This window comes from Sphaerodactylus townsendi, linkage group LG01, assembly GCF_021028975.2.
Source record: "Sphaerodactylus townsendi isolate TG3544 linkage group LG01, MPM_Stown_v2.3, whole genome shotgun sequence".
Classification (NCBI taxonomy): Eukaryota; Metazoa; Chordata; class Lepidosauria; order Squamata; family Sphaerodactylidae; genus Sphaerodactylus; species Sphaerodactylus townsendi.
In genome coordinates this window covers 87,361,479-87,374,317 of record NC_059425.1, presented here as the reverse complement: position 1 = coordinate 87,374,317, position 12,839 = coordinate 87,361,479, and positions in this window count along the sequence as shown.

Genomic DNA, 12,839 nt, shown 5'->3' with positions numbered 1-12,839 from the left:
ACTCCATTTCTCCCCAAATTAATCTTTTGGAGATCGATTCACAAGATTAGTTAGTTTGGCCATGATAGCATATTCTCTGATTTTGTCCTCCCAGCATTCTATTGTGAGGCCTTTATCAGATTTCAGTTTGTTGCGATTATGACTCTTGCAGCAGTTATTAAGTACCAATACAGGTCGTTCAGTTTCTTAGGAAGCTTTTCTGCTAGTATGCCCACTTATTGGTATGTTCGAGTTAGAAGTCTTTAGTTTTTTCTCTCTCTTGTATATTAGAGTCTTTTTCTTCAAGTAATGCAGATCCACTTGTTAATAAAATGTAAAAGAGAAAAAAAGGAAAAGATAAGAGAGAGGTGAAAGATTGAACAAGAAGAAAAGGGGGAGGTTGCTTCCAAGAGCACAATGGCTCACTCACACTGCTAATACTGGATTTTCGCAGAACTAGTGGATCTAAAATTCAGACCCTTCCAGACCACTTGTCTAATTCAAGGACCCCAATATCAGGGGAGGCAACAGTTAAGAAAAATTTACAAGTCTGGGAGCACTCAAAGCAGGGATGTGTAGGTATAGATTTTTTGGGGGGGGGGTTCGGGGATGGGACCACACACCCACCCGCCCCTAGGGCATGGCCACATCTCCCCAAGCCCCACCCCCAGCCTAGCGCTTATAAAGCAGCTCTCCAAGGCTGGGGACGACAGACTCCCCTGCCCTGCTCTCCCCTGCCCCCCACCAGCTGGGCTCCCAGCCGGCAGCTGGCAGTTCCTTCTGCCCTCCCCTCTGGGCAGAGGCATAGAGGGAAAATGGAGCCCGGTGCAAAATGTGAGTTTTGCGCCCCCTCTGCCCAGGCAGCCGCTGTGATGCTGGAACCCACCCCCAAACAGCATTACTTTCAATGGTGTTTAAACTAGAGAGCCCAAATTCTCCTTTTAAATTATGAGGGGGGGAAGGTCAAGGAGATTGTAAGCTCCTTTGAGTCTCCTACAGGAGAGAAAGGGGGGGGATATAAACCCAAACTCTTCTTCTTCTTCTAAACTGAGGACCTCAGATTCTCCCTTTCAATCCATGCAGAAGGGGGTGGATTTAAAAGGAGAATCTGGGGAAATTTGTGGGGGGGGGTGCCTGCTGTCAGGGGTGCAGTTGTTAAGCTATCAGCACCAAACTTTTAGGGTATATTTAGGAGACTCTCCTAATGATACTACCAAGGTTAGGTGAAATTTGGTTCAGGGGGTCCAAAGTTATAGACCCTCAAAGATGTAGCCCCGTCTCCTATTACCTTCCATTGGAAACAATGGGGGATGGGGGCACCCCTTTGGGAGTCCATAGCTTTGGCCCCCTGGACCAAACTTCACAAAACCTGGGTGGTATCAGTAAGAGACTCTCCTGATGATACCTGCCAGGTTTGGTGAAATTTGATTCAGGGTGTCCAAAGTTATGGACCCTCAAAGGTGTTGCCCCCATCTTCTATTAGCTCCCATTGGAAATAATGGGGGATGGGGCACCCCCTTTGGGATTCCATAACTTTGGACCCCCTGGACCAAACCTGGGTAGTATCATCGGGAGAGTCCCCCAAACAATCCCTGAAAGTTTGGTGCTGCTAGCCTAAACAATGTGCCCCCTGCTGGCCAAAAACCGAAAAACACTAAAAATGTTTTTTAAAAACCACAAATGGATGGGCGGAGCTTCGGACATGAATGGGGGGGTTGAACCCAAGCAACCCCCCCTTACCTACGTCCTTGACTCAAAGACTCAACCAGATTGAAACACTGGAGTCCCTAGTTTATCGACTAGCATAAAGGATTACCTTGGAAGAATTACCTTAAGACTTGGGGAGAATATCTACGATGTATAGAAAAGAATTGTAAAAACAAAATTATTGAAAAATACGTAACACAATGAGCTAGGAAATAAATCTAGAAGTTATAATTTGCTTTTAAAAAATGGAATGTAAACCTTAATTAATTGTGAAAATCATGCCAGATGAGACAGTAAGCAAGGGGAAGTCTTAAGTTATAATTAACTACAAGTAGGACCCTCTTGACTGGTAATGCCAGGGACAAAAACTGCGATCTTGTATATGGAAATCATGTGCTTTACTGTGTCTCAAATTTCATGACAGCCTAGTCTCCTGTGAACTTTCCATGTGTCTCTTCTAAACTTGGAGAAACACCTGTGGTTGGACACCTGCATAGTTTGTATATATGCCTTGCCATACAGGTTCACATTTCAGATGCTCCCTTTTTCTTTTCCAACATTTATTTCTGTCCAGATTGAGTTAACTCAGAACACTGCAGACAGTAAAATGAAGCCTGATGCTCTCTTGCAATGACCCCTGAGGAGAAATGAACCTAATTCAGAGAATCTTCACTGTTGCAGTTCTATTATTTAAGCCCCCACAGGCTTCAAAGGCATTTAATGATACATTTGTTTCATTTAATAATGTATTCATTTCCATGTGTCATGGTTTTTCCTACATTTTTAATCCTATCCAAGGCAATGGCATCTTTTCTCTGAGATACACTGCAGCTAAAGAGGGACTATGGAAAGTGTTTCCCATTTATCTGCTTAGATCTTTAATTATGTTTCTGCCAAAAATTGGAAGCAGACTGGTTGGAAAGAGAATTGTTTGTCTCTTGGGCTATGTATGTATGTATGTAGTATGTATGTATGTATGTATGTATGTATGTATGTATGTATGTATGTATGTATGTATGTATATTCCACCTTCTAACAGGAAACATACCAGTTTCTGACAATAGTCTCTCTTTCTTTCTCATTCTCATACACACAAATCTCATCCTCTCTGGTATGGAGATGCTTGGTAATGTGTGCAAATTTTCTCAACATTAATTTTATCCGGGCTAATGACTGATCCTGGAATTTTATTGACCTGGGAAAAAGACACAGGTTAGAAAACCGTTCCTGGAGATAATCAAAAGAACAATCATAAAAATGAATCATTAGCAAAATGAAATAAATTTTTGATATAACTGTAGTGCTTTGGTGGGAGATCAGTTTAGAGCTCAATAAATACTGAATTGTTTCTCTCAGGAGACATTTGTTGAGGCAGCACTTCTATTGCCATCATGTTGCTTTCCCTAAATAAAAGCAATATTTTGCTGTTGGAAAATGCAATTCTACCCCTAACTAGAAGGTCTGTAGCAAACCACTACATGTAGCATGGAATGTGTGTGTGACTATCTTGGATGCCTAACTGGACAGTGCCTGCAACATCAGGTCAGAAATGAGACCATTCAGTCATGCCACTAAGAGTTTTCCTTACAGTCTGAGTGTTCCTGCACTGTATAGTTTAACCACGAGCACACTCATGTAGTGTTTTCAAAATTAAAAACAGCAAACAAAAATTCTATACCCATCAGCAATGCTTTGCCACATTTCACCAATATTCACCATTATTCCCTCTGCCAGCTGTCATAGGATTAATTGATAGACTAATCAACCAAATTATGAGTAGATTAATCAGTGAGGGCAACATTGCTGTTTGAGGACAGATTTTTTTAGCATGTTAAGTTCATGATGTTTAACTGCAGTATGGAATGAAAAGGATATTAAAGATTACTCTTTTAGAGTTGCTAAGTGCCTGGAGAAAAAGACTCCTGTCCCTTTAATAGAGGCTTAATGTGTAGATATGGGCAAGTAAGGCTTTCCTAGCAAACAACATCTCACCCATTAAGCTTCTATTAAAGGGACAGAACTTATTTCTCTAAGCCAGTGGTTCTCAACCTTCCTAATGCCGCGACCCTTTAATACAGTTCCTCATGTTGTGGTGACCCCCAACCCTAATATTTATCCATTTTACAGATAGAGAACACTGATGCAGAGAGTCTTCGGCGACCCCTGTGAAAGGGTCGTTCAACCCCCAAAGAGATCTGGACCCCCAGGTTGAGAACCACTGCTCTAAGCAGTTGGCAGCCCTATGTGGTGATGATGGGTGGTGTTGATCAGGGAAACAGTCCACATGGACAGAGTTAAGCACCCCCCACCATTCTGCTCCAAATGAATTTGAAGCCCCTCCTTTTTGCAGTGAAAATAAAAACAAAATTAATTAGGAGACATTCCACCCATCACCTATAATGGACCCAGTGTGGCACTGAGAAACAAACTGTGACGACATAAACTGATGATGTATAACTGAAAGAGGCTTGTGAATAAACTGTCATTGTTTAGTTATATACAGAGAAGAAAACTGGATGATCACTGAGAAGCAAGTGAAATTATTCTTTTAAAAAGACATACTTGACTCCTTCCCTCCCTGCTCCCCATGTCAGCATTGTGTCTTGATATTATTTGGAAATGTCACTTCCTCTTTCTGGTAAAATGCCGCAGCTGGGCTGTTACCATTACTTTGCTGCTGTGCATCTGCTTGGTGAAACCGAAGGTGTGCAGAATGGCAAATGCAAAGGTTTTATGGAGTGTTTCTTTTTGGCTTGCAGTGACCAGGACAGATGGCTCACAGCTTTTCAATAGCACATTGGTCTGCATGATTTGATCTTCACAGTCTGCTTCTTAATTATGGTGCCTCTTGAGATATCAAATGCAATTCTGAGCAGACCTCTGGGGCTTGTGCTTGTACATTTGAGAGTATTCCTTTTAGAACTGGAGGCTGAACTACTACACCCCTCACGTTCCGGGGGCAGGAGGGAATGATCTACAGAGACAAGCAGAGGGATATGTTGACAGACAATATTGGTGATAAATGAATGTCACAAGACTTAGTCAAAGTAAGCCTGTCAGCATTTCAGTGTTGATTCAACACCATTTCAAATGTGATTAGAGGTTTCTGCTCTTTCCTTTTTCCTGATATGGAGGTTGATCCAGTAAATTACCTACATCCAATTTACCATGGAAACTGAAAAAGAAGGAAAACTGCCTTTTTTAGATGTCTTGGTCTTTCGTAAACCCAACCATTAATTGGGCCATACAATATACAGAAAACCAACACACACAGACCGGTATCTACATAAAAACTCCAACCATCACCCACAACAAAAAAAGGGTATAATCAAAACTTTTGACAGATCGTACAAAATGAATTTGTGAACCTCACCTCCTCCCTGATGAAATCAGACATCTAGACTTGGCTCTCCAGGCTAATGGCTACTCCACAGCAGAAATCAGAAGAGCTTTAAGACCAAGAGAAACCCAGAGGACTGAGGAGAAACAGCCCCCCCCCCCCCACTGGAAAAAATATTTCTACCATACCTCAAGGAAATCACAGATCAAATAGGGAAACTGATGAAAAAACATAACCTACAAACAATCTCCAAACCTACCAGAAAAATGCTACGCTCAGCAAAGGAGACCCCCCTCACTTTTGTGAAGTGCGACTTTTCACTGCCTGTGCAGGGAAAGTGAAGCAGACCAGTGTGTGTGTCTTCCTTCAGGTTTTCCATTTCTCCCTGCTTTCCCCAACACACCAGGAACAGTTCTGCCCACTCCTTGGCTGGCATTTCCGAGAGATGGATGGGGCTTCTTCTTTTGACACTTTCAGTCCATCGCAGGAGTGATAGATAATTAAAACTCCTCCAAAATGGGGGAAGGCAGCAAACAATATTCCAACCTGGAAAAGTGGGGGGCAGGCAAAATGGCAGCTGGGCTCAGAGGAATCAGCAGGGCACTTTCTTGTGCATAAACTGAGAAATGGAGAGAACTCACTGTGGAACGAACAGCCTCGGAGTAAGTACAGCATGCATAAAGGACCATTGTTCTCCCACTGATCACTCTGCCATCCTAGTATAGAACATACTGTATGTAAACCAGTGCAAAGGCTGAACATTACTGGGTAGAACCATATTTTGTTATGATTTGGAGAAGAATGTGATTGTATGCTGTTTGATTTACACTTCTAATGAAAATATTAGATCTCATGACTCATAGTAGTTCGTTAAAAAAAAAATCAAATAGAAACAATAGAAAAACACCCAATTTATTAGGACTAACAAAGTCACAGCTTGCTTTTGAATTTCATTTTAAGAATTGCTTTTGACAGGATTTCAATACAGACCTACAATGTAAAATTACCTCAAAATGTAATCTCAGGCTTTGGTAATTCCAAGAAATAGTATCTGTCAGAAAATGTCAGTCTTTTTACATACAAATCTTGGAACTTCACCAAGTAGCATCAAGCTACCTAATCTCTGTGTCAGCTATTAACTATCAAAGGTGTAGGCATAGGTGGAGCTACCACAGGGTGGGGGGAAGGACAAAGCATGGGGGTGCGGAGAATCGCTCCCCCACCCCTCCCCTCAGGCTGCCCCTGCAGCCCAGACCAGCCCCTGCAGACTGGAGCAGGCTGCTTGTTTAACTTTTAAAGGTAAGTAAGGTGTGTTGGGGGGTGGGGGCACAGGCGCCATTTTGCCCTGGGTGCCAGTTCCCCCACCCCCCGGCACTGGATGTAGGCTGGTGATGGCGAACCTTTTGGAATCAGTATGGTGGTTTCCGCACAGCCCAGATATAATGGGCTGAGGAAGCTATTTATCCTGTTTTGGGGAAGAACTTTGCACAGGGCTGTTCCCCAAAATGGGTTTAGCTAGTTATATTTCCCTCAACCCAGGTTTTACAAAACTTGTTAAACTAATATTTTCAGAGAAATGAAAGGAGTCACAGCAACCTGGACGGTTTACAGTTGCTTCCTGGAGGGGTGAAATCTCCAGTGTGAAGGCAAATAGGGTAAACTGGATTCATTAATAAAGCGTTGCACATGTTATTAATGCGCTGTGCAGAAGCTACCTGTGTTAAAAATTTAGAAAATGTCTAACTTGGCTCTGGTGGTGCATCACCCCCCCCCCCAAAAAAACAAATAAGAAAGACTTCTTTACATATGAAATAAATACTTTACATTCCAATCATGTGTGATGCTATATATATATATATGCTATATATATATATCAACACCCTGCCTCTGCTGCCTGACTGGGATAGCCTCCTTGCCCCAGTTCTGCCTTACCCAAGCCAGCATCACACATGATGGGGGGGGGGTGGGGTGTGTGTGTGTGTGTGTGTGTGTGTGTGTGTGTGTGTGTGTGTGTGTGTCGTTTGTTGGTCATGCCCTAATGCCGAAACGGCTGGACGGATCACCCCCAAATTTTCACAGGACGTCCCTCCCTGTTGCGGGCAGGTAATCGGACCTTCAAATCACCAAAAGTCCATACCTGAACCAGGTAAAACATCTTTTTCCTGGTGCACCAGGCCATGAAGCTGAACATTCTAAGGTTCGTGCAGCCTGCCTGTGGCCTGAGGGCTTGGTATGAGGGCTTAGAATGTTCGTGCAGATGGCCAGAGATGAGCAGTGAAAACAGTAAATAGGTAATACTGTTAGGTAATACGAGTGGAAGTGAAACACATACACACTTTGCCATGTGAGACATCAGGTGGGGTTCCCTGCCCCACACACATGCAGGTAACTTTCACTCTCTGTGCCTCACCCACTACTACCACACAACACACATACTCTCATCCACATCCAGCTCATCCTCACACACCTCACTCTGCCCTCCCTCACATCCAACCACCACTTACCCACTTCCTCACCCATATTCGCCACAGCTCTCTTTTACTAAAAGCAAGCTGGAGTTTGCCTTTTTCTTCTAAGAAAATCCGCGAGGTGGGGGCGAACCAACACTACTGGCTCCGCTTCTTTTGCAGGTGGCCCTTTTAAAAACCCAGGGAGCTGGCCTCGATCTGAGCGCCTCAACACCCTGCCTCTGCTGCCTGACTGGGATAGCCTCCTTGCCCCAGTTCTGCCTTACCCAAGCCAGGACTGTGCGTTGCAACCAGCCTCATGGACAGCGGGATTCACACTCTAGACAGTTCCGTTGTGGAGTGGAAAGGGTTACCATATACTAAAAACCAAGACAGCACCATATAATAATGTGAATTGAAAAGGGAAAGAGGGATTCCATTTGACCACCCCAAAAGAAGAAGAAGAGGAGGAGGAGGAGTTTGGATTTATATCCCCCCTTTCTCTCCTGTAGGAGACTCAAAGAGGCTTACAACCTCCTTGCCCTTCACCCCTCACAACAAACACCCTGTGAGGTGGGTGGGGCTGAGAGAGCTCCGAAAACCTGTGACTATCCCAAGGTCACACAGCTGGTGTGTGTGGGAATGCACAGGCTAATTTGAATTCCCCAGATAAGCCTCCACAACTCAAGCTGCAGAGCTGGGAATCAAACCCGGTTCCTCCAGATCAGAGTGCACCTGCTGTTAGCCACTACGCCACTGCTGCTCCCAAAAGGCTATGCTGGGAATCATTGGACCTGCATGGACATCTGTGTGGGTTGCGGACTGTGATGAAAAGGACAATTGCCACAGCAACGTGTGGCCGGGCCCCGCTAGTTTATTATATAAAGACATGGCAAATAATTACAAAAATGATTCAGACAGGGAGAATAGTTGTTGTTCACTGTTTGTGAATGCCAGTGTGTCACCCAAACGAGGTTTGTCACATTTGACATGCATGTATGTCATAGGTTCACCATCACTAGTATAGGCAAAAACACCTCAGTTCCTGGTCTTTACTGTACAAACTGAACATGCTAGATAAGTGCCCACCATTATAGTCAGAGATAGGGACAGGCCTACCGGACTGTGACTCCATTAGCTGATTCACCTTTCTGACTCTAATGGGGATTGTACTGTTTGCACACTATCTGCAGCAATATAATTCATGCAGATAATGTTAGCAAGTCCCTTGATCTTAGCATACAGTCAAAAAAATATACCCCCATGTCAGCCTTCACTGTAGTCTTGAAACCTACTTTACATTCAGTACTATGTAATTTAGTTACATCTCGAACACATCCTACATTCCATGTTAAGAGTGCAAACTGCAGACTTCTTCACCATGTCCTGAAACACTACTCCTTCCTATATCATCCAGACTGAAGAAGATCTGAGAATTCAGAAATTTGCTCTGTTGATTTTTGAATTTTCTATAGATGAACACAACTACTTAGCAATCTTTCCTCATGTCTAGATATATGATATCTTAGAGGGATGGTGTGTCCTCCCTCTGGTGTTCCAAAGTGTCATGTATTAGAATTGGAGGGTGGGTTCTCTGCTGCTCATCTTATCTGACATTTCTCATATCTGACTTATCTCATATTGTTGCACATGCCTTGAAAATTACAAAATGCCTTGAAAAGCAATTTATGCTCTACAAACAACACAAATAAATATATATTTCTAGCTTGAAATCATTCTCACACTTTTTTGGACACATCTACTCAATGTAGTTAAAGATAGAAACATTTGACTTGCAAAAGGGATCATTCTACGAAGGGACCTACAAAAAAGGGATCATTCTATAAAGAAGGTTAAGTGATAATCCATTTTATGTTTAAAATCAGGTATCCCTATTCATTCTTTACATATGATGAGCAGAGTTTTGTAAATGACCCCGCCCACCTATTATTTATCCCCACTTCTACTTTCCTGGGTTGCAGTGTGCCAAATGGGAATCCCCCCCTACCATAACAGTGTCTGTTCCTTTCTGTGAGCATGAGGAGGCTTTGATCACAGTGATCAAAGTGTATTTCCTGAGATGGATGGCCGCTTTGATTCACAGCACCATCTTTCAGTGAACTCACCCTTCCCCAGCCCCCAGCCCAAAGCACTGCTCTGGTCTGGCTCCGTGTAACTTGCTACAGCAGAATAGCTCAATGATACATGCGGGCACTCAAGCTCAGGCTGAAGGGTTGCCAATCTCCAGGTGGGGACTAGAAAGACAAGTCATTTTCAGACTACAGAGATCAGTTCTGCTGGAGAAAATGGCTACTTCAGAAAATGGACTCTATGACATTATATCTGATTAAAGTCAGGTCAAACCCCACCTCCCAAGTAGGACTGTCAGGTCCCTCCTGGCAACCAGCAAATGTTGGGAGTGGGAATTTAGTGTAGTAAATATACTGCAAGGTCCCAGCATCCAAAATATGATGACATCATTATCAACGTGCATCAGAAGTGATGTCATCTCATCGCCAACAAGCACAGGGACATTCTTGTATTTGGGCAAAACTCTATGGTAGAAACTGTTTTCACCAAATATCAGAATGTCCCCATGGTTGTCGGTGACCTAATGATGTTACTTTTGGTGCACACTGGTAATGATGTCATTGTATTTTGGACACTGGAGTAAGTATGGTGCCCTTAGTTCCCCACTTGCTGAATGAATGGCACTGGGAGCAGGGTGCTAAAGAAGGGGATTCACTAGATGGTAGTGCTTCAGAAACTAAGTTGTTGTTGTTGTTGTTGTTGTTGTTGTTGTTGTTGTTATTAGTATTATTTATGCTTGTATACCGCCCTCCCCCGACGGGCTCAGGGCAGTGAACAACAAAATATACAGGTAGAGCACAAATAAAATCAATATACAATCAGAATTAATTAAATAAATAGTTATGGCTCTATACACATTAAAACCAGTCCACATTAAAACACAGTGTTCTAATACCAAACACAACAGATGGCAACCCACTACTGACCCCCTAAGAGGGGGGGGGGACGGCAGGATCCACCGATATTATAAAAGGAGGGGGCCATCAGTGGCCAGCCTTCCCAAAGGCCCGGTGGAACAGCTCAGTCTTGCAGGCCCTGTGGAACTCATTAAGATCCCGCAGGGCCCGGACAGCTGGAGGGAGAGCGTTCCACCAGGCAGGGGCCAGAGCTGTAAAGGCTCTGGTCCGAGTGGAGGCCAGCTGCATCATTGAGGGGCCAGGGATCACCAGCAGAATGGCCTCTGCTGAGCGCAGAGGCCGACTCGGGGCATATGGGGCAACGGTCCCACAGGTACGAAGGTCCCAGGCCGCGCAAGGCCTTAAAGGTTAACACCAGCACCTTGAAAATGATTCGGAATTCGACCGGTAACCAATGCAGACACAGGTAAGATGTGGTCTCTAGCGGCACCCCCTGTGAGCAAACGAGCCGCTGCAATCTGGACCAGTCTTAATTTCCGAATCAGACGCAAGGGAAGGCCTGCGTAGAGCGAGTTGCAATAGTCTAGTCTGGAGGTGACCATTGCATGGATCACAGTGGCCAGGTCCGCTTGGGAGAGGAAGGGGGCCAGCTGCCGGGCCTGACAAAAGTGGAAAAACGCAACCCGGGTTACATGGGCCACCTGGGTCTCCATCGAGAGAGACGAATCCAGGTGGACCCCAGACTGCGAACAGAGGAGGCCGGTGCCAATGAGGCCCCTTCCCACACCGGCGGCTGAATGGTGCCATCTGGATGAATATCAGTCATGCACATTGCAAGTTAAAGACTAAAAGCAAGTAATTGAGAAAGAGAGATACAGAGCAACTTCAGAGCTAGGAGCTATACAGTGCAAAAATCTAAAAAAGATAAAACTGGTGTAAGATCCCTTCTTCAAGTAAAGACATGGTAAATCAGGCATATATGTCCTAACTTTCTGTAGATTGCTTAGAAGACCTCTTTTCAAGAACAAGCTTTCAACTTTGCAGGTACTGATCTGTTTGGAATTAACAGAGGAATAACAATAAAAGAGGTTTTATTAGGGGTATGGCATGATAAAGCAAAGTGGAGAGAGCAGTTCAAGAGGTCCTTGAAAAGAAAGTCCCTGTACATTTTTGATGATTATCAGAAGGACTTTATGTTCTGCAAGTCATTTCTTCTTATCATTATTCGACTTGTAAATCATTCTCCCCATTAAACAGGTTTCTTTTTTGTTCACTGCATTTCCCACACTGATCCCAGTCCTCAATCCTGCAATATTTAAGTTTTGCTCTTTAATAGATATGCATTTTGAAATTGCTGCACATGTTCCAGTATTTAAAGAGAGCCATGTTTCCGACTGTTTTGCAAAACCAAAAAATGAACCATTGGATTTTTGAACACAGTTACTAAAGTGATACAAATCTATCAAGAACAGTAGGCACAATCTGGCAAAAGCTACCTGTAGCAGCATCCCACTGGGACAAAGCAAAAAACAAAACAAAACCTAACAGAATCAATTATTAAGGTGACTACTGCCATAAGAAGGGAAATAAGCTCCTCTAACGTACATTGAAACCCTTCTTTATATGTAGCTGGCAAAACTATTTTCCAAGGTGTGATCCCACACAGCAAAGGGCAGTGTGTAAATGACACAACCACATGTTTGAGCAGGTTGCACAGGCTTATGCCACCCTAAAGGAAGGATATCCATTCAGTTGGGAGATGGAGGAGAACCATGTAATTGGCTCACCAACATGGTCACATCTTTCATATGGAGCTACATAGAGCGACACCACAGGGAAGCAACTTCCATGAGGCTACAGATACACATGGGGAGAATTCACTTTTGTGTAAAGGTTGCTACTCAGGAAACAAGGGTTACAAGTACAGGCACTGTTCACACATGTCTCCCTCTTGACCTTGGTGTTGGAACCCTGGAGTCTGCATATATACAAGCACATTTTGGACTGATATTTAGTAAAAGAGAACACTTTTCTAAGTAGAATCTGACTTTATTGAATAAAAAATAAATTCTGGACCCTTAATTTTTATGGGGCCCTCAGCTTTTCGGGTCTGTTTTCAGGGTGGGTGTGTTACGTTTTATGAAGTTTTGTCGGATGCCGCTGTAATTTTATTTAATCCGCTGTTTTAATTGGGATTTTAATGTTATTGCTGTTATTATTATGTTGTTCACTGCCCAGAGCCCTTCGGGGGAGGGGCGGTATATAAAATTAATTATAAATAAAATAAATAAATAAATAAATAAATAAAAGAGATAGAAAAGTCACAAAAAGAAAAATTCAGACTTAGCAAAACCCCAATCAATGATATTCTCAGTTATTTCTGTTGAAATTTACCTGGATCATGCAAAAAAACCCCCC